The 20,302-nt window shown below is 41.5% G+C and overlaps 1 protein-coding gene and 1 pseudogene across 4 annotated transcripts in view; one reads left to right on the top strand and one right to left on the bottom strand.

Annotated features, from left to right (window-relative positions):
- ARHGAP44 (Rho GTPase activating protein 44) overlaps window positions 1-20,302 on the bottom strand; it is a 166,052-nt gene that overhangs the window by 120,471 nt on the left and 25,279 nt on the right. The gene's annotated exons all lie outside the window — the stretch shown is intronic.
- Window positions 482-639, top strand: LOC123854843 (U2 spliceosomal RNA; annotated as a pseudogene).

The following is a 20,302-nucleotide window of genomic DNA, read 5'->3' as shown; positions in this document are numbered from 1 at the left end:
CTACACAACCATAAAGAAGCACAACATATCCATATGAGTTAATATATGTAAGTATATATAAAGCACAAATGTGTACAGCATGTATCCATATGTTTTTCAAAAGGGAGGAGGGTACACAAACACACACACACTCACACACAGATGCATGCATAGCAAACTGAGTATCCTAAGTACTGTCAAGGGTAGTTGCCTCCAGGAAGGGGGACCTGGGAGTTAAAGAGTTGGGGAAATGCTACATTTTTAATTTGCACTATTACAAAGAAGTCACCATGTTTATGTATTTGTTTCCCAATTTAAAAATAGTTAATTAAAAAGCAAAGATTTTAATTTCGAGCTAAGTGGATCTAAGTCTGCATTCTCCAGTGTCCTTAAATTGATCCATTTGCCAGCTAAACATTTTCCCTAGAAAACATTCTTCTTCCTAGATCATATCCCTAAAAACAGGGTGAAAAAAAAATGAGTTTAGAAAGGTCAAAAGTTTATCGCTTCTCGGCCTTCTGGCTAAGATCAAGTGTAAAAAGGTCAAAAGTTTTCACTGATCTGTTTTTAAATATATTTTTGTAAATAGATTTTTTTTAAATCTAGGAAACCTGTCTTTGATTTGTTTCTTATGACACTCTGAACCTTAGGGGATTTTTTTCCCCAGTACATAGGGATTTATAGGGACTAGCTCAATACTTTACACAGAATACATACTCCATTAACATTTGCTGCATTGAAAGGAGAGCTTCCATGAACTACTGAGTTAAACCGTATGTGTGTTGGTGGGAGCAGGGAGCCTTAAGTATCTGTAATAGCAGCTGCTAATAAGTTACTTATTTTTCTAAACTTGTTCTATGGCCTTGCTGTGTTTCTGTTCTCAAGGATGGACATTCAAGGTTTGGTTGGCATCACGTGCAACCCACATCAGCTAGGCCAGTGGTTCTCCAACTGTGATGCCAGCCCTGCAGTGTCAGCAGCGCCTGGACACTTGTTAGGAAAGCAACTTTTTGGGTCCCCTCCCCCAGACCTACTGATTAGAAACTCTGGACACAGAGGTTGGAGAACCAATGCACACAGAACCAGTCCATGTTCTCAACCTTGGCAGCATATTCAAATCACCTGGGGAAATTTTAAGAACTCCAGGAGCCAGGCTGCACCTCCAAGCTCATATGATCCTGGGCATACTGCTTAATCTCTCTGAGATGCAGCTTTTCGTTTTTAAAATGGAGACCTGAGGCACATTCACTTTTTTTTTTTTTAAGATTTTATTTATTTTTGACAGAGAGAGAGAGACAGCGAGAGAGGGAACACAAGCAGGGGGAGTGGGAGGGAGAGAAGCAGGCTTCCCGCTGAGCAGGGAGCCCGATGCGGGGCTTGATCCCAGGACCCTGGGATCATGACCTGAGCCGAAGGCAGACACTTAACAACTGAGCCACCCAGGTGCCCCAGATTCACTTTTTTTTTAAAGGCATGAAGCTTATGTGATTTGGGCAGTGGAGGGGGGGAGGGGGGCTTCTTAAAAAACAAAGCTTTTATGGGGTGGGATCTGGGCATCAGTACCAGCAGCTCCCTATGTGCTTCTCATGCTCTGCCAAAGCTGAGTGCCATGGCTGCACCACACCACCCTCTGTATTCTCACCCCAGAGACCATGCAGAATCACTTCTTTTCCCCTGAAGTGGTTATGTGGTTTCAAACTTCCTTGTTCCCACTATTCCCTTTACCTGGGATGCTCTTTCTCCAACGCGTTGACGTAGTTTTATTTGGAAATTTGGCAAAAGAACGAATTTTTAAACCTTACGTTAAGAAAGCTCCCCCACCCCAAATCACATAAGCTTCATGCCTTTAAAAAAAGTGAATCTGCCTCAGTGGTCTCCACTTTAAAAATGCAAAGCTGCAGCTCAGAGAGGTTAAGCAGTATGCTCAGCATCACATGAGCTAGATAGTAGACATGAAAAGAGCCCAAATGTGTCCTTGCAAAGACCACATTTTGAAGTAGAATCTAAAAGTCACTGGCAATCCCATTGCCTAGTTCTGGGCCCTCACTCTCCAGGTCAATTTCCTCTGTAATATGCTTACACCAAGCCACATTTTCCTATATACAAGCAAGACAGCAATAGCTCAGGATCTGCCTCCATGCAAAGTGGAAATGACACTCCTTCCTCAAGTAAGCTATTTTAAGATTATACAGTGTGAAGAATTCTGCCTGGAGGGGGCTTCCAGAACTCTGGTGGGCAGCAGCCCTGGATGAACACACAGATGTGACCATGCCTCTCGGCCAGCTCACAGGGACCTCAGGTGCTGGAGAGAGCACAGGACACCCAGCGCGTGCACGTGCACACACACGCCCTCCCCACATTGAGGGGACGATGCCAGGGTCAGAGTCCATGAGAATAAGAAGTGCTTAGGGGTCCAGTCAAGTCAGGGTACCCCTTTCCACATAAAGGTCAGGGTATACTGTGGGCAACAGTGGGTTTATGAGGATGGGGCTTCTCCTGCAGCTCCATGACTCCACTAAGAAACCAGGATTTACTACCTGTGCCTTCTGGGGTGAATTTACGTCTCTGATGTGAACCATATTCCCTGAAGGGTAGCACCTGGGGCACGTGAAACCCGGAGTCCCCTTTGCAGGGGGGCCCTGAACAGAATCCCTAATCTACCTGCCCCCCCACACACCAAGACCCACATGAGCCAACCCAGAACCACTTCTCGCTCACCCTACTTGGCTCTCCCAGACCATCCACTGTTTGTTCGTATCTCACAGAAGAGGAAGAGGTGGTCTGGGACACAAGTGGATACCCCAAGAAACTGGGAATCAAAGAAAGCAACTAAAGGATTGTTGAAGTGAGTCATCAACTAGTGATGAACAGAAGTGCCTTCTCTGACCTTGGCTCCTTAGGCCAGCATCAGGGGGCCCTTCAAAAGGCCTGTGGGTCATTGGTTGTGCAACGAATTTGCCACTCCTTTTAAATCGAAGATGAAGTAAAAACTAGGACATGGCAGGGTCCATATGACAAAGCTGAGAACACAATCCTGGGGCCTTTGGGCCACTATAAACTGCTTACACAGCCTCCCCACAGGCACATTTCTAGACTGGAATAGTGAGGGGCACCAGCACGGTTAAAACAGATCACACTGAGATATAGAATAAAATATTTTATTATTAAACTTTCTGATGACACACACAAAAAAACACCAATCTGGATACTGAAAATCTAAATCATAAACAAGTGATTAAGAGACCACATTTTAATGACTACACCCACAGCAAATGACAAGGCAAAATTTATGCTGGCCTTTCAGTAAAAAATAATGAACGTGTTTTGCTAAAGCACAACGAAGAGCTGGAGTAGGGAAGACCTCAAATTTCTGCAATTGTTTGGGAAAAATAAAATTTTTTTTTCCGGATTTTTTTTTTTAATTTTTTTTAATTCTTATGTTAATCCCCATACATTACATCATTAGTTTTAGATGCAGTGTTCCATGATTCATTGTGCATAACACCCTGTGCTCCATGCAGAATGTGCCCTCCTCAATACCCATCACCAGGCTAACCCATCCTCCCACCCCCCTCCCCTCTAGAACCCTCAGTTTGTTTTTCAGAGTCCATCGTCTCTCATGGTTCGTCTACCCCTCCAATTTCCCCCGCTTCATTCTTCCCCTACTGCTACCTTCTTCTTTTTTTTTTTCTTAACATATATTGCATTATTTGTTTCAGAGGTACAGATCTGAGATTCAACAGTCTTGCACAATTCACAGCACTCACCATAGTACATACCCTCCCCAGTGTCTATCACCCAGTCACCCCATCCCTCCCACCCCACCCCCCACTCCAGCAACCCTCAGTTGGGAAAAATAAAATTTTTGCAAGAAAATAAACATTTGAGTGTAAATGGTGGTTATGTCTTGCCCTTTTTAGGTGAGTTTTGATCTAGGTCACAGGATAAATCAAACAAGGGTATTATTTACCTATACGTGACAAATGGCCAATCTTTAACTAATGATCCAGCTGGTCAACCACTGCATAGACAGCCAAGTAGTGGATCTTTTTGCTGTCACTCCACCTATAGAATTTTCTAGAGTACAATCAAAGGGGGTTTGGTTGAAATGACATAAGGTAAGGAGCCTGGTACATGTAAACACTAGTTTTAAGGTTGGAGCTGGAACAGAATGGGAAGGACAAGGTTGAGGGGCTAAGTTTCCCAAGTCCTCCTACACCCAAACCTCCAATTCAGAAGGAATTTTCCTCATGAGGCTACCTCACTTCCAATTCCTACACCCCCACCCCCATATAGAGGACTCATTCACTTTTTTTTTTTTTCTGATTTCATCTTTATTTTTCCCTACCTTCCCCTATGATTCTCTGTTTTGTTTCTTGAATTCCACATATGAGTGAGATCATATGATAATTGTCTTTCTCTGATTGACTTATTTCATTTAGCATAATACCCTCTAGTTCCATCCAGGTCATTGCAAATGGCAAGATTTCATTCTTTTTGACAGCTCAGTAATATTCCATTGTATATATACACCACATCTTCTTTATCCATTCATCTGTCGATGGACATCTGGACTCTTTCCACAGTTTGGCTACTGTGGACATTGCTGCTATAAACATTGGGATGCACATGCTCCTTCGGATCCCTACATCTGTATCTTTGGGGTAAATCCCTAGTAGTGCAATTGCTGGGTCATAGGGCAGCTCTATTTTCAACTTCTTCAGGAACCTCCATACTGTTTTCCAAAGTGGCTGCACCAGCTTGCATCCCCACCAATAGTGTAAGAGAGTTCCCCTTTCTCTGCATCCTCACCAACATCTGCTGTTTCCACCTGGCCAATTCACCTTAAAATAGGGACATCTATGGTACTTTCTAAAGTTGGAGACCAACGATTCCTGGTGCAGGAAGCACATGATAGTCAAAGACGAATCTATGCAACAGAAAGTCGACCACTTGGAAAACACAGGGAATTGCCAAAGAAAAAACCAGCATCTGGAAGAGTCACACCTTTTCTTAACTTTTGGAGGTATTTTCTTTCAGCCTTTTGATACCTAACACATAGGGATTTTTAAGACGACTATGAACCTATCCACACAAACACAAACGTGTTTTCTACTTTTTCTCTGACTTAATATTGTCCAGGGAAACACACCTCACCATGTCTTGAGAAAACTCTGGGCATTACTCTTGCAAAAGGATGGTTTTCTTATTTTTCTAATAAAATGTTAATTTTTTTATAAAATATTATTCAAGTATTTATTACGATGAGGAAATGAACAAAGAGAGATGACAAAAAAGTGCCAAAAGCAGGTGGCCATAAGTTGACAGAAAAGTGGGAAAGTCTGTAAGTAGGAGGAGGATTCTGGAAAAGTCAAAGAATGAGTTCTGAATGGAGCATATTAATCATCTTCAGATATGAGATTATAAACCTGATTATTTACTCAAACCATCCTTCAACAGGGCAGGGTCCTCACAGCAGCATACCATAAACCACGCCCCCCCGCAAACTTCTATATAAAATAAGGTATTTTTCCAGTTACCACCCATTCTAATGAGACCACCATCCCATGCATCTCCTCATATCATCAACAGAGTCACTGTCCCCTCTTGCCAAAACCATCTACATGCATCAGCTCTACCATCTGTCTGCATCTATAGGCCTAGTGGCTGGAGTATTTTTAAAAATGAGATCAGCCTCCCCTAACATATGCTTACTCTTCTCAGGCTAGCTCTTAATGACCACTGCTTCCTTTTCTAAATTTCTGCAAGTCCACTCATTCACTTGTCTGAGCGTCTTGCTTGGGATTTGAGTCAGGCATGCCAATCAACTAAACATTAAAAAATCTATCCTTTTTTCTTTAGGGGAAAAAAAAAAAGACTAGCATGACTTTGTTCAAATCTGCTTCTTCCAGCATTCCTGTCCTTAACTGCAAGTTCTTAAAAGTTACCGTCATTCCTGCTTCTGGGTATCCTTCCAAACTTTGAAACCAGGATCTTGAAGAGACTTTGCCCACCTGTGTTCACAGCAGCATCGTGCATGGCAGCCAAGAGGTGGGAACAACCCAAATGTCCATCAACGGATGAAGAGATAAACAAAACGTGTCATATACAGAAAATGAACAATTATTCAGCCTTAAAAAAAAAGGGAAATTCTGTCACATGCTCCAACATGGATGCATTTTGAGGGCATTATGCTAAGTGAAACGCTAGGCCCAACACAGTAAGACAAGTGCTGCTAATCAGATCCACACAGACAGAAAGTAAATGGCGGTTACCAAGGGTGGGCGGGAGAGGGAAATGAAAAGCTGTTTAATGGGAAGAGTTCCAGTTCTGCGGGATGAAAATATTCTGCAGGATGAAAATATTCTGCAGATCTCTTGGAGAATCATGTCAGTATACTTAATACTCCTGAACTGTAGACTTAAAAATGGTTAAAGTGGGGGCCCCTGGCTGGCTCAGTCGGTAGAGCACGCAACTCATGATCTCAGGGTCATGAGTTCAAGCCCCATGTTGGGTGTAGAGCCTACTGTAAAAAGAAAAAAAAAAGAAGAAGTTGTTAAGATGGTGAATTACGGTTTTACAATTTACAATTTTTTTAAATTATGTAAAAAAAAATTTATCAGCCATTGTTTGGCAACTGGACCAGGCGAGGTGACAATGGCAAAAACAAGGTAAACTTCTCTTACAAAATCTGAGGCTTTCACTCCAAATACTAAAGCTCATTTTACCCCTTTAAATCAGAAGATCACTCTTTTCAGGAGATAGTAGCAAAGACCAATAGAGAAGTCTAGTTTTCTCCAACAAGAGCATCAATCCCAAGGAGTTGGCTTATCTTTTCTACTCTTCCTCACGAAGCTCAGAAGCGGATAGTTCTTATTCTTCATCTTGTTCGAACACAACCAAAAAGATCCCACACACACACATATGCCTTTCTTGATCTTAAGAGCTTGAGTAAATCTGTACTCAACTGGGCTTTAGGATTTCAACTAAAACTCATACCGATTAACACCATTTGCTCATTTACATACTAGTTGAAAATGTTTTCCCCTGGATTGATAGGTCCTTTCTAAATTAAACTTGTCAAAGGACTAGACCCTGAAGCCCCAAGGGTTTTCTTTGGAATGTTCTCTTTCCTTAGGCTCACACTGAATGTCTTATATGAGACGATCTGGGAAGAGGAAAAATATGTTTAGTTTTTCATGTCACTGATTACAATCTGTCCATACCACTTTACTTTGGTAAAAGTAAAATTTGGAAATAAAATAACTTGTACATAAAGGAAGAAGGAATAGCAGGAGGCAAGCAGGGAGCCAGGCTCTGGCTGCTAGGCTAGTCCAGGAGCCGTGCCACTTCGAGATATTATCCAGAATCTGAAAAAGGAGACGCCACCCCATTCCTCACAAGAGGTGCTGGTGAATGAAAGAAGTAAGAGATGGCATGAATTCAGGGTCACGTCTGGAATATAGTAAACGCTCAATAAATAATTCCTAAGAAAACCAACAGGTATCAACCTCCAGGAGGGTTCACTGAAATGGTGCAGGTGAACGAGAAACCAAAGACAGGGGAATGTGACACATTTAAAGAAACATGTGTCCCCAGACGAAATCAGCTTTATCCTCACCTCTCTGCTAAGATATATGGGATAATGTCCCTTTAAACCACCTCACCAAACCACATTCTGAAAGTGGGCAGTTGCTAAGTGATGGTGAGGGATCCAGGCTAATTACTGTGTGTAAATTAAGCAAAAACACCAGACGAGAGCTGTCTGGAATAGCTCCCTCTCAAAACATAACAAAACAAAAAAGTTAACATTATCTCCTAGATTTGTGTTCGTTTAAGCTGAAGGAAAAGAATTTACAGGGCACCCTAACCTGACTCCCACATTTTACAGAAGGGAAGTCTAAAACCTCCAGAGGTTCAATGACTTGCCCAAGGTGTGCCAAGGTAAGGAGTGGCGAGACTGGACCTACAAGTCAATCTGATCACATCTTCCTAATGCCTCCCAGTAACAGCATAAAGGAAGACAACACAGACCGGGGGGCGGGGGAAATCCCTGATGATAACAAGAAGCATGAGGCATTAGATTTCAAGCAATCTGAAAAGTGAAGATTTGACAGTCTGAGAAATCAGTCCTCCCCCGCTCCCCCCCACCCCCCCAATGAATCTATAAGGGACACAGCTGAGAGGCTGAGCCCAGAATATCAGAGAACCAGGGTTGAACACGGAAGCGCCCCTCTTGTCACCAGCACCAGAGAGCATATAGGATGATCCTACCAGCAAAACATCTAAAGACAAGAAATCAGTTCCTCCGCCTAAGAGACTGTAAGCAATCAGAGCAAAAAGACTCACAGCTTTTTTAGGCAAAGAAGGAAAGCATTGGATTAAATATTTAAGAAAAGACTTCACTCTCCTTGCAATCCCAAACCCCCAGGGTTTCTGTAGGCAGTACCTCTTTGCTGCCACATAGTGGTAGGAAGCCTAAATTGCAGGGCAAGTTCTTAATTGAAAGCTGGTGTATTTTATTTTATTCATGCATTCTAATATTTACTGAGTGCCAACTATGTTACTCTTTTAAATCTTTTTAAAGATTTTTGTTTATTTGAGAGGGGGCGAGCAAGCATGGGGGGGAGGGGCAGAGAGAGAGGGAGAAGCAGACTCCCCCCTGAGTGGGGAGCCCAACACCAGACTACATCCCAGGACCCCAGGTTCATGACCTGAGCTGAAGGCAGATGCTTAACTGACTGAGCCACCCAGGCGCCCCTATGTTATTCTTTTTGACACAAAATATATCACTGAACAAAACACCAAAATTTCTGTCTCTCAGGACCTTACATTATAGTAGGAGGCAGAAAAAAAAGAAGTTTATATGTACAGTGAGTAGGAAAAATAAAGTGGGAGAAAAAAGTGTGGGAAAATAAAGTGGGGGAAAAATGAAGTAGGATATGTAGGGAGGATTGTGAAGACTGCAGTTTTAAATAGGGTGGTCAAGATGCGCTATACCAAGAAAGTAACATTTGAAAAAAGATTTACTGGGGCGCCTGGGTGGCTCAGTCGTTAAGCGTCTGCCTTCGGCTCAGGTCATGATCCCAGGGTCCCGGGATCGAGTCCCACATCGGGCTCCCTGCTCGGCAGGAAGCCTGCTTCTCCCTCTCCCACTCCCCCTGCTTGTGTTCCTGCTCTCACGATCTCTCTCTCTGTCAAAGAAATAAATACAATCTTTAAAAAAAAAAAAAATTTACTAAAGGTAACAAAAATGCTTGCAGGTCGAATGCAGAAGAATATTCCAAGAAGAGAAAAAAAAAAATACAGTGCAAAAGCCTTAAGGTGAAAATATGTTTGGCATGATTATAACAAAGAAAAGGCCAGTGTGACCAAAGGTGAGTGTGATATAATCAAATGATCACCATTAACAATGAGAGCTTATAATAAACTCCTGGCACTCTGAGGCTTAAAATTCAGATTTATAGGAGAGGGCCATGGAGGGCTCCTAGACACTTAAATACGTGGGGATAAATAATTATGCAAGGAGCTAATGCTAAGGGTCAAACAATGAAACAGACAATAAATGCTATAGGAAGCTAAACACAGGAGGGCTGCTGGAAGGGTGATGCTCAAGAATGATCTGAGAGGTACTCTGGTCCTTGGAGGATGAGGGTGAGATAGAAAGAGGAAAACGGAGTCACCAGGTCAAGGACAGCAAGAGGAAACGTGCTGAGACAGAAACAGGAACAATGCGCCACCTTTATTAGATAGAAGAACACAGTCAAGGTTAGGTTAAACAGGTAGTTTGGACCTGTGAAAATGAAAAAAGGAGACCTCATCTAAAATGGAGTCAGAAAGACCTGAAGGGAAAGCTCTCCTCACCACTACCACCTGCTACTGTTCACAGACCCCAGAAGGAGGAATCCTTTCCCACACAGGAAGAAGCTCACCTTACTACCCTGGAGAGGGAAGGAAGAGTTCCTCCTGGCCCAGCAACAACCCAGCCAATGAGAACCACCAGGGTCCAGCCAATGAGAATCACCGTGACCCAGCCAATGAGAATCACCACGACCCAGCCAATGAGAACCACCAGGACCCAGCCAATGAGAACCACCAGGACCCAGCCAATGAGAATCACCGTGACCCAGCCAATGAGAATCACCGTGACCCAGACAATGAGAACCACCAGGACCCAGGTAATGAGAACCACCAGGACCCAGCCAATGAGAATCACCGCAACCCAACCAATAAGAATCAGGGGGACCCAGCCAATGAGAATCACCGTGACCCACCGCGACCCAGCCAATGAGAACCACCAGGACCCAGCCAATGAGAATCACCGCAACCCAACCAACAAGAATCAGGGGGACCCAGCCAATGAAAATCACCGCGACCCAGCCAATGAGAATCACCGCGACCCAGCCAATGAGAACCACCAGAACCCAGCCAGTGAGAATCACCACAACCCAACCAACTAGAATCAGGGGGACTCAACCAATGAGAATCACCGCAACCCAGCCAATGAGAACCACCAGGACCCAGCCAATGAGAATCACCGTGACCCAGCCAATGAGAATCACCGTGACCCAGCCAATGAGAACCACCAGGACCCAGCCAATGAGAACCACCAGGACCCAGCCAATGAGAATCACCGCAACCCAACCAATAAGAATCAGGGGGACCCAGCCAATGAGAATCACCGTGAACCAGCCAATGAGAAGTCGCCAGAGCCCTCAACTCTCCCTCTACCCCAGTGGACTTTTATTCCAACAGTATCTCCCCTAACCTTCTTTCCTCGCCAAAAGAAGGCTCCTCTCCTTTGTTGTCTACACTCTGGGATGATTCACCATAGTATCTGCATGTCCCCAATTGTAATTCCTCTGCTATCCCCAAATAAACGATTTATTTTTATGGCTGACAGACTCCAAGACCCAATAGATTTTAGGTGAGCTCACCCCTTGATGGAACAATTAATACCTACTTTATTCATACTGTTCCAGAAAATAGATATGAAAGTTGCCAAACTTAATGAGACTACTTTGCAAACTTGATTTCTTTTTTTAAGATTTTATTTATTTGACAGCAAGAAAGGGAACACAAGCAGGGGGAGGGGCAGGCAGAGGGAGAAGCAGGCTCCTTGCTATGCTGGGATAATGACCTGAGCCGAAGGCATACACTTAAGGACTGAGCCACCCAAGAACCCCTTGCAAACTTGATTTCTAAGCCACAAAAGGATTATAAGAAAATAGAGTTATAGACCAGTTTCCTTATGAATGTAAGATAAAAACCCAAAATAAAATATTAACTAAACAAATGCAGTTGCATATTTTGAAAATATATAATTAGACTTTATCCCAGTAATGCCAAGATGATTCAACATAAAAATCATCTGTCAATTTCATGAACTACACATATATATAATAAAAGAGAAAAATTATATGACTATCTCAATGGATACATAAAGACCATATAATTCAGTATCTATTTGAGATTTTTGTTTTTAAATGAAAATATTTCATTGCAAACTAGGAAAAGAAGGAACTTCTTAAACTTGATAGAGTACACATGAACGAAAAACCTAGGACAAATACAGTTAACAGGAAAGCTCCACAGTACTCATTAGCAGTGCTATTTAACATAGTCTAAAACTTCTAAAACATCGAGAGAGAGAAAAGAAATACAAGGTATAAAACAAGAGGAAAAAACTATCATTATCTGCAAATAATATAATCATTTTTGAACATTTTTAATTTAAAAATAAAAAATATACTCATTTTTAGGTTGAACCATTTGAAATTCGTTTTTGTAATGCTGTAGGCAAAAATAGTCAAATATCAGTAATACCATACGGTTCGGTGTAATATTAAGTTCGTACACAGCCAACTATGAGATGAATAAGAGACTCCATCAAGGTTGCTGACATAGGATAATCTATAAAACATCAATCTCATTACTGCAGCAAAACCCAACTATAAAATATACCTTAATGTCAATCACAAGAATGATATAAACCATGAAATATATAGAAATTAACCAATGTATTAGATCTCTACAGAGAAAAGTACTAAACTCTAATAAATACAGAGAGTGATGCGAATAAAAGAAAAGCAGCCATTAGAAGCACTGGAGAGTATGTTCACGCTGTATCATGGACAGATCTGAAAAGTGGTGATATATATAAAACGAAATGAGACCTAGAGTACAATTCATGTAAATACCCAAAATGACAAGACACAGCTTATAAGAATATACAGAGACTAAAGACAATACATTCAAACTCTATGGAGAAAGCGCCAAAAGGGGATTAAATAATGATATATGCCATGATCTGAAAAGTTAGATGAACATAACCCTCTGCATTAAAGGCCCAATAAAGCAAGGAAATAAAGTGTGTGACTGAGTATCAGGAGTTGGGAGAAGAAAGTGTACTCAAGCGAATACTTAGGAAGATTCACCTGGCATTGCTGGCTACAGCAGGTTGAAGCTGGGAGAACATAGTGGTAAACAACCAATAATAGATCTATTATTATGCATGAGCTCATGGGGGCTTGTTGGAAGAAATGGAAAAATAAAAGGATCAATTTTGAGGGACCAAATTTTCAAGAAAGAACCAAGAAAATCTTGTAATAGAATGGGAACGGTGGGGGTGGAAAAGTCAAGGATGACTCCAAGCATTCTTGTCTCACTGTCTGGCACCAATGACAGAAATAGAAAACTCTGGAGACAGGGCCAGAATAAGTTTGGGTTTAGAAACAGAAAATTCAGCACAATGTGCTTCTGTAGCCAAAATGGCCAATAAAATCGAAGTGCATTGGGAAATAAAAATGCAATTATCTCCTCAAATAAAGTCATGGTCCAGTTACACAGGGACAAAGTTGGCTCTGGTTACTACACCCAAGAAAACAGGAAAAAGACACAAAGAGGAAGACCAGAGAAGAGTAAATCAAATGGTTAAGTCAAATGGCTAATAAAGCTTCCTTATGAGACTCCTTAAGAAAATTTGTAAAGAAACAAGCTAAGAAGGGTGCCTGGGTGACTCAGTCCGCTAAACATCTGACTCTTGATTTCAGCTCAGGTCATGAACTTACGGTCATGGGATTGAGTCCAACATCAGGCTCTGCACTCAGCGGGGAGTCTGCTTGAGGATTCTTTCCCTCTCCCTTTGCCTCTCCCCTTGCATGCTTATGACCACTCTCTCTCAAATAAATAAATCTTTTTTAAAAAAGTAACAAGCTAAGAGGGACTACATGAATTACAAAGAAGAAAATTTGTCAAAAATTAGAGATATTTCTTGTATCAAAAAAGTGTTTAGCAGAAAAATATTTTAGAATGAATGCAAAGAATGACTCTGAAGAACAGTGCATGCAGCTATGAAATGCATTACCCCCACTGGTGTTGGCTACAGGTAGAAAAATCTAGAAATCCAACACTCCCAAACCCATTCAATCAATATTTATTGAGAGCCTTCTACTGATCATACAATGTTGGGCTAAGACAGACATGGTCCCTGTGATGGTTAATTTTATGTGACAACTTGGCTAGGCAATGGTATCCAGTTTTGGGTCAAACATCAGTCGAGGTGTTGAAGGTATTTTTTAGATGTGAATAACATTTAAATTAGTAGACTTTAAGTAAAGCAGATTATGCTCTGTCTTGGTCCATGTGGGCTGCTATAACATAATACCACAGACTAGATGGCCCTACAAACAAGAGAAATTTATTTCTCACAGTTCTGGAGGCTAGAAGTCCATGATCAAGGTGTCAGCAGATTCCATGTCTGGTGAGGGCCCACTTCCTGGTTCACAGATGCTGTCTTTTTACTGTGTCCTCATGTTCTAGAAGAGGACAGGAATCTCTCTGGGGTCTCTTTTATAAGAGCAATAATCCCATTATGATGGCTCCACCCTCATCTCCTATCACCTCCCAATGGTTCCACCTCCAAATACCAATACACAGGGGAATAGGTCTCAACGCATGAATTTTGGGAGAACACAAACATTCAGCCTACAGCACTCTCCATAATGTGGGTGAGCCTCCTCCAATCAGTTGAAGGTCTTTAGAGAAAAGACTGAGGTCCCCTGAGGAAGAATGAATTCTGCCTCCAGATTGCCTTCAGACTCAAGACTGCAATATCAACTATCCCCTGTGTCTCCAGCCTGCTGGACTGCCCTACAGATTTCAGACTTGCTAGATCCCACCATCACATGTGCCAATTCCTTAAAATAAATCTCTCTCTTGTCTACATGCATACATCCTATTGGTTCTGTTTCTCCGGAGAACTCTGATGAAAACAATCCTTAATGTCATAAAAAGATAGTAATCAAATTACTCTACAAATGAGTATATATTTGGGAACTAAGAGAAGCCTAAAAAAACTAGGGTCAAACACTATGGGCAATCTTCACCAAAAATGATATTTTAGCCAAGATTCTAGAACAATAGCATATGCGTAGGCAACAGGGATCGGGGGGCAGAGAGCAGTGCAAGCAGAAGGCAGAACAGTGCAGAAGCAAAAGGAGGGAGGGAGGAAAGGAGGTTTCAGAGGTACATCAAGACCAGACTGTGAAGAACCTTATATGGACATTGTAAAGCTTTTAGTCATTACCTTCAGAGTGATGTAAACAGCACTAAAAAAATAATAATAATAATAGCCTGGGGATGACATCAGATCTGCATTTTGAAGACTATGAAAGCTACTGTGTAAGAAACAGTGAGAGGAGACCAGAGTACATGATGGCGAATTGGAAGGAAGAGGTGGTATGATGGTTTGAATGCCTGTGTCCCTGCAAAATTCCTACGTTGAAATCCTAAGTCTCAAAGATGATAGTATTAGGAGGTGGAGCCTCTGGGAGGTGCTTGGGTCATGAGGGTGGAGTCTTCATGAATGAGATTAATGTTCTTATAAAAAGAGGTTCCAAAGAGATCCTTAGCCCCTTCCACCATGTGTGGACATAGCAAGATGGTGCCGCCTGTGAACCAGGAAGAGGGTGCTCACCAGAACCTGACCAGGCTAGTATCTCGGTCTTGGATTTGCAGCCTCCAGCACTGTAAGAAATAAATTTCTGTTGTTTATAAGCCACCCAGACTATGGTATTTTATTACAGTAGCCCCAACTACTAAGACAGGTGGGGTCAAGGTATCTGACCAGTCCAACTGGCCAGATGGTGATGGCAGACACTACAATAGGGAAGCCCAGGCAGAAGATTATGAAATAAGCCTTAGAAACATTGAGTATGAGGTACGCCTTTGAATATTCCACTGGAGATGTCCCCAGGACTTTTTTTCTGGATATTAACCTCATAAGAGGTTTCCCTGTTTCCACTCTTGCCTCTGTTTATTCTGCACATACCAAGAAGAAGACTGATCTTTTTAAAAAGACAGTAAAATCCTACTACTCCTTTGCTCAAAATTCAAACTCTTTTCCATGGCATAGAAAGTCCTGTGGATCTGCTATTGCAGCTCAAAGAGGACTATGAGAAGTGTGAGTCATCTGCACAGAATGATCACCGAAGCCAAGGGCATGAAGGAAATTGCATAGGGAGAGATTATAGAATGATCCATGAGGAAATCCATTATTTCCTGCAATGGAGACAGATAAGGAATGGCCAGGAAAACAGGAAGAGCCCCAGCAGAATATGGTATCACGGAAGCCAAGGAGGATAAAAAAGCCTTTTGAGAAAAAGTGATCAACAATACCAACTGCTGCTGAAAAAATAATAAAGACTCAAAGATGCCCGTGAAATTTAGCAATATGGAATCTGCTGCCTTTTTGGTGCCTTACTGAGTTCAGGCAGAATGGTGTGGGTAAGGAGTAAGGCCAGAAGCCAGATAAGGTGGGATACAGAGTGAACGTGAGGCCAAGTAATGGAGACATTGAATACAAACAAGTCTTTCCCAAAAATCTGGAGAGGAGAGGTAAGTGGGAGTTGGAGAGGGTCAAGGGAAGTTTTGTTGCTGAGACAGAAGGGACCAACATGTTCAAATGTTGGTGGAACCAACTACTTGAAAGAGGAATTGAATATACAGGAGAGAGAAAGGATATTTGCTAGCATGAAAAGGTTCAGGAGGAGATATGACCCAGAGCAGAGATTGAAGGATAGGAAAAAGAGAGAAAATAGGACACCTCCTCCATTAGGAAGAGAGAAATCTTTAGAGATTTAGGTGATCTTTGACTTCCCAATGGAAAATGAGGTTATCCCATCCATCTAATAGAGCTTCAATTTCCTCTAGAAAGTAGGTGAGGGTGGCCCTGAGAGAAAGTGTTGGAAGGCGGAAGTTTGAGGGAAGTAGAAAAAGAAAGGAATACCATTGTTTTGGAGAATGAACAAATGGATCTGGCAAATGGTAGGATTCAGAGGCACCAATGGGGGCCCACTGGAGTTGGGTAGTAAAGAACTCACAGAACCAACATGCCTTGTTGAGCCACTTCCTCCAGCAGGGTTTATCTCCTTAGGTGCAGGCACAAATATCATACGAAGTACTTCAAGAGCGTTTGATGGTCAAGTTGATTAAAAGTATTAAGGGAATCTGGGACTCTGAAGATTCATTTTATCACAAAGACAATCATGCCCTCCCAAGAAACAACCTGTTGGTGATTATCCATTGTCGAGAGCGATTGCCAGACAGAGCAGTACTCTATGTTAGAGAACCACACTAAGTTGTAGATTTTACCAAGGCAGATTTCTGAGTTAAGAGATCCTGTGGATGAAAGAAGACAGAAAGCAAAATCTATCCGTGTAGTGCAGCAGATGTTGTTATGAATAAAGAGTGGTATATTTGTTGCAGTTGATGAACCTACACTGATGCATCATTAGCATCCAAAGTCCATAGTTTACATTAAGATTCATTCTTGGTATTATATATTCTGAGTTTGGACAAAGGCCCAACTCAATGATGACATATATCCATCATTATAGTAACATACAGTGTTCTTTCACTGCCTTAAAAATACTCTGTGCTCTGCCTATTCATCCCTCCTCCTCCTCCTCCAAATACCTAGCAACCACTGATCTTTTTACTGCCTCCATAGTTTTGCCTTTTCCAGAACATCATATAGTTGGAACCATAATATGTAGCCTTTCCAGATTGGCTTCTTTCACTTTTTGACTATTCTAACAGGTATGTAGTGGTATCTCACTGTTGTTTAATTCACATTTCCCTAATAACCTGTGACATGAAGAATCTTTTCATATGCTCATTTGCCGTCTATATATCTACTTTGGTGAGGTGTCTGTTAAGATCTTTGGTCCCATTATTTCACGGGGTTGTTTATTGTTGAGTTTTAACAGTTCTTTATATATTTTGGATAACAGTCCTTTATCAAATGTGTCTTTTGCAAATATTTTCTCCCAGTCTGTGGTTCATCTTCTTGTTCTCTTGACAAGATAAGCATCTAAGTATGCACAGAAGATTATACAGACATTTCATACTGTCAAGAGAATTTCTGCAGAGCAGAAAATTTAATTTTCATAAAGTCCAGGTTATCAGTTATTTCTTTCATGGATCATGTCTTCAGTTTTATATCTAAATAGTCAGGGGGTGCCTGGGTGGCTCAGTCAGTTAAGCGTCCAACTCTTGATTTCAACTCCGGTCATGATCTCAGGGTCGTGAGACTGAGCCCAGCATTGGGTTCTGTGCTCAGTGCAGAGTCAGCTTGAGATTCTCTCTCTCCCCCCACCCCCCCCACTTGTACATGGGCTCTCTCTCTAATAAATAAATTAAAAGCAGCCACTCTGGAAAACAGTATGGAGGTTCCTCAAAAAGTTGAAGAGCTACCATACAATCCAGCAATTGCACTACTGGGTATTTACCCTAAAGATACAAATGTAGGGATCTGAAGGGGTAATGTGCACCCCGATGTTTATAGCAGCAATGTCCACAATAGCCAAGCTATGGAAAGAGCCAAGATGTCCATCAACAGATGAATGGATAAAGAAGATGTGGTATATATATACAATGGAATATTATGCAGCCATCAAAAGGAATGAAATCTTGCCATGCAACGACGTGGATGGAACTGGAGGGTATTATGCTGAGCGAAATAAGTCAATCAGAGAAAGACATGTATCATATGATCTCACTGATATGAGGAATTCTTTTTTTTTTTTTTAAGATTTTATTTATTTATTTGACAGAGAGAGACACAGCGAGAGAGGGAACACAAGCAGGGGGAGTGGGAGAGGGAGAAGCAGGCTTCCCACAGAGCAGGGAGCCCGATGCAAGGCTCGATCCCAGGACCCTGGGACCATGACCTGAGCCGAAGGCAGACGCTTAACGACTGAGCCACCCAGGTGCCCCGAGGAATTCTTTTTTTTTTTTTTTTAAGATTATTTATTTATTTATTTGCAGGGAGAAACACAGTGAGAGAGGGAACCCAAGCAGGGAGAGTGGGAGAGGGAGAAGCAGGCCTCCCGCGGAGCAGAGTCCGATGCGGGGCCCAATCCCAGGGCCCTGGGATCCTGACCTGAGCCAAAGGCAGACGCTTAACGACTGAGCCACCTAGGCGCCCCAACTCCGAGGAATTCTTAATCTCAGGAAACAAATTGAGGGTTGCTGGAGTGGTGGGGGGTAGGAGGGATGGCGTGGCTGGGTGATAGACATTGGGGAGGGTATGTGCTATGGTGAGCGCTGTGAATTGTGTAACACTGTTGAATCACAGACCTGTACCTCTGAAACAAATAATACATTATATGTTAAAAAAAAGAAGAAGAAGAAGAAGAAGATAGCAGGAGGGGAAAAATGAAGGGGGGGAAATCGGAGAGGGAGATGAACCATGAGAGACGATGGACTCTGAGAAACAAACTGAGGGTTCTAGAGGGGAGGGGGGTGGGGGGATGGGTTAGCCTGGTGATGGGTATTAAAGAGGGCACGTACTGAATGGAGCACTGGGTATTATACACAAACAGTGAATCATGGAACACTACATCAAAAACTAATGATATAATGTATAGTGATTAACATAACATAGTAAAATAAAAATAAATAAATAAAAATCTTAAAAAAAAAATCGTCATGCCATACCTAAGGTCATCCAGGTTTTCTCTTGTTATCTTCTAGTAGTTTTATAGTTTTGCCCTCTTACTCATTTTTGTGTTCTCATGATAGTGCCAGGCACACAGTATAGAGTCAATAATAGTTTAATAATCCATTTCCCAGGTCATAATGTGAAGGTAAGTCTTAATGAAACAGTTTTCACCCCCCATAACTAGTAACTTTTTTTCTTTTTTTTTTTTAATGGAAGTTTTTAAATGTGTCATAAAATATTGAGTAGTTAACAAAAGATTTAAAACATGTAAAAGATGGGTAAAATGCAATAGAAACAGTCCAGAAACAGACCCGCATATACTGTCCATTGACTTGTGACAGAGAGATTAAGTGTAATACAATGAGGAAAGGATGGACTTTTCAATACATGGGGCTAGGGAAATTTGGTATCCATCTAGAAAAGAAAGATAAAATTGACCCCTATGTTAAAACACACTCAGATACTTATTTAAGGTGGGTTATAGACCTATGAAAGGTACAATAATTAGCAAGAAAATACAGAAGAATATTTTATTCTATGGGATAGGCAATGATTTCTTCAACAGGATACAAAAACTACTAACCCTACAAGAAAAAATGATAATGTGTATTTTATCAAAATCTAAAACTTCCATCCATCAAAAGACATCAATAAAGTAGGAAAAACAAACAATAGCTGGCATAATGTTACTAATACAAAAGATTTCTATCCAAAATATATAAAGAACACCTACAAATCAATAATGAAGAGATACAGAATTTAAGTATGGGCAAAATATTATGCAGGCATTTCACAAAAGAAGGTATCTGAGTGCCCAATAAGCTCACGAAAAGGTTTTGACATCTTTTCTTGTTAGTGAAATGCAAAATAAACCCAAATGAGATACCACTACACACCCAGTAAGTGATAAAAATCCAAAGGACTGACAATACCAAGTATTGATATAGGTAAGAGAGTAACTGGACTCATACATAACTGGTGGGTGTAAAGTGATACAAACACTTTGGAAAAATGTTTGACAGTTTTTTATAAAATTGACCAACATTTATACTCGTGGGTATGTATCCAAAGAAACAAAAGCATATGTTCACAAAAATATATAAGAATGTTCAGAGCATATTTTTTCAGAAAAGCCTAAAACTGGAAATAATCCAAATGTCCACCAGTAGGTGAATAATAAACAAATTATGGTGATAGTTGAGCAAGGGAAATACTAAAGAGGAAGATACATACAACAACATGGATGAATATCAAAAGTAATACATTGAGGGTGCCTGGGTGGCTCAGTTGGTTAAGCGACTGCCTTTGGCTCAGGTC

The sequence above is a fragment of the Mirounga angustirostris genome, unplaced genomic scaffold (assembly GCF_029215605.1).
Source record: "Mirounga angustirostris isolate CCGP_5_RB_7025 unplaced genomic scaffold, mMirAng1.0.hap1 SCAF_17, whole genome shotgun sequence".
NCBI lineage: Eukaryota > Metazoa > Chordata > Mammalia > Carnivora > Phocidae > Mirounga > Mirounga angustirostris.
Note: the sequence above shows the minus strand (reverse complement) of the source record. Positions and strands in the feature narration are given on the sequence as shown.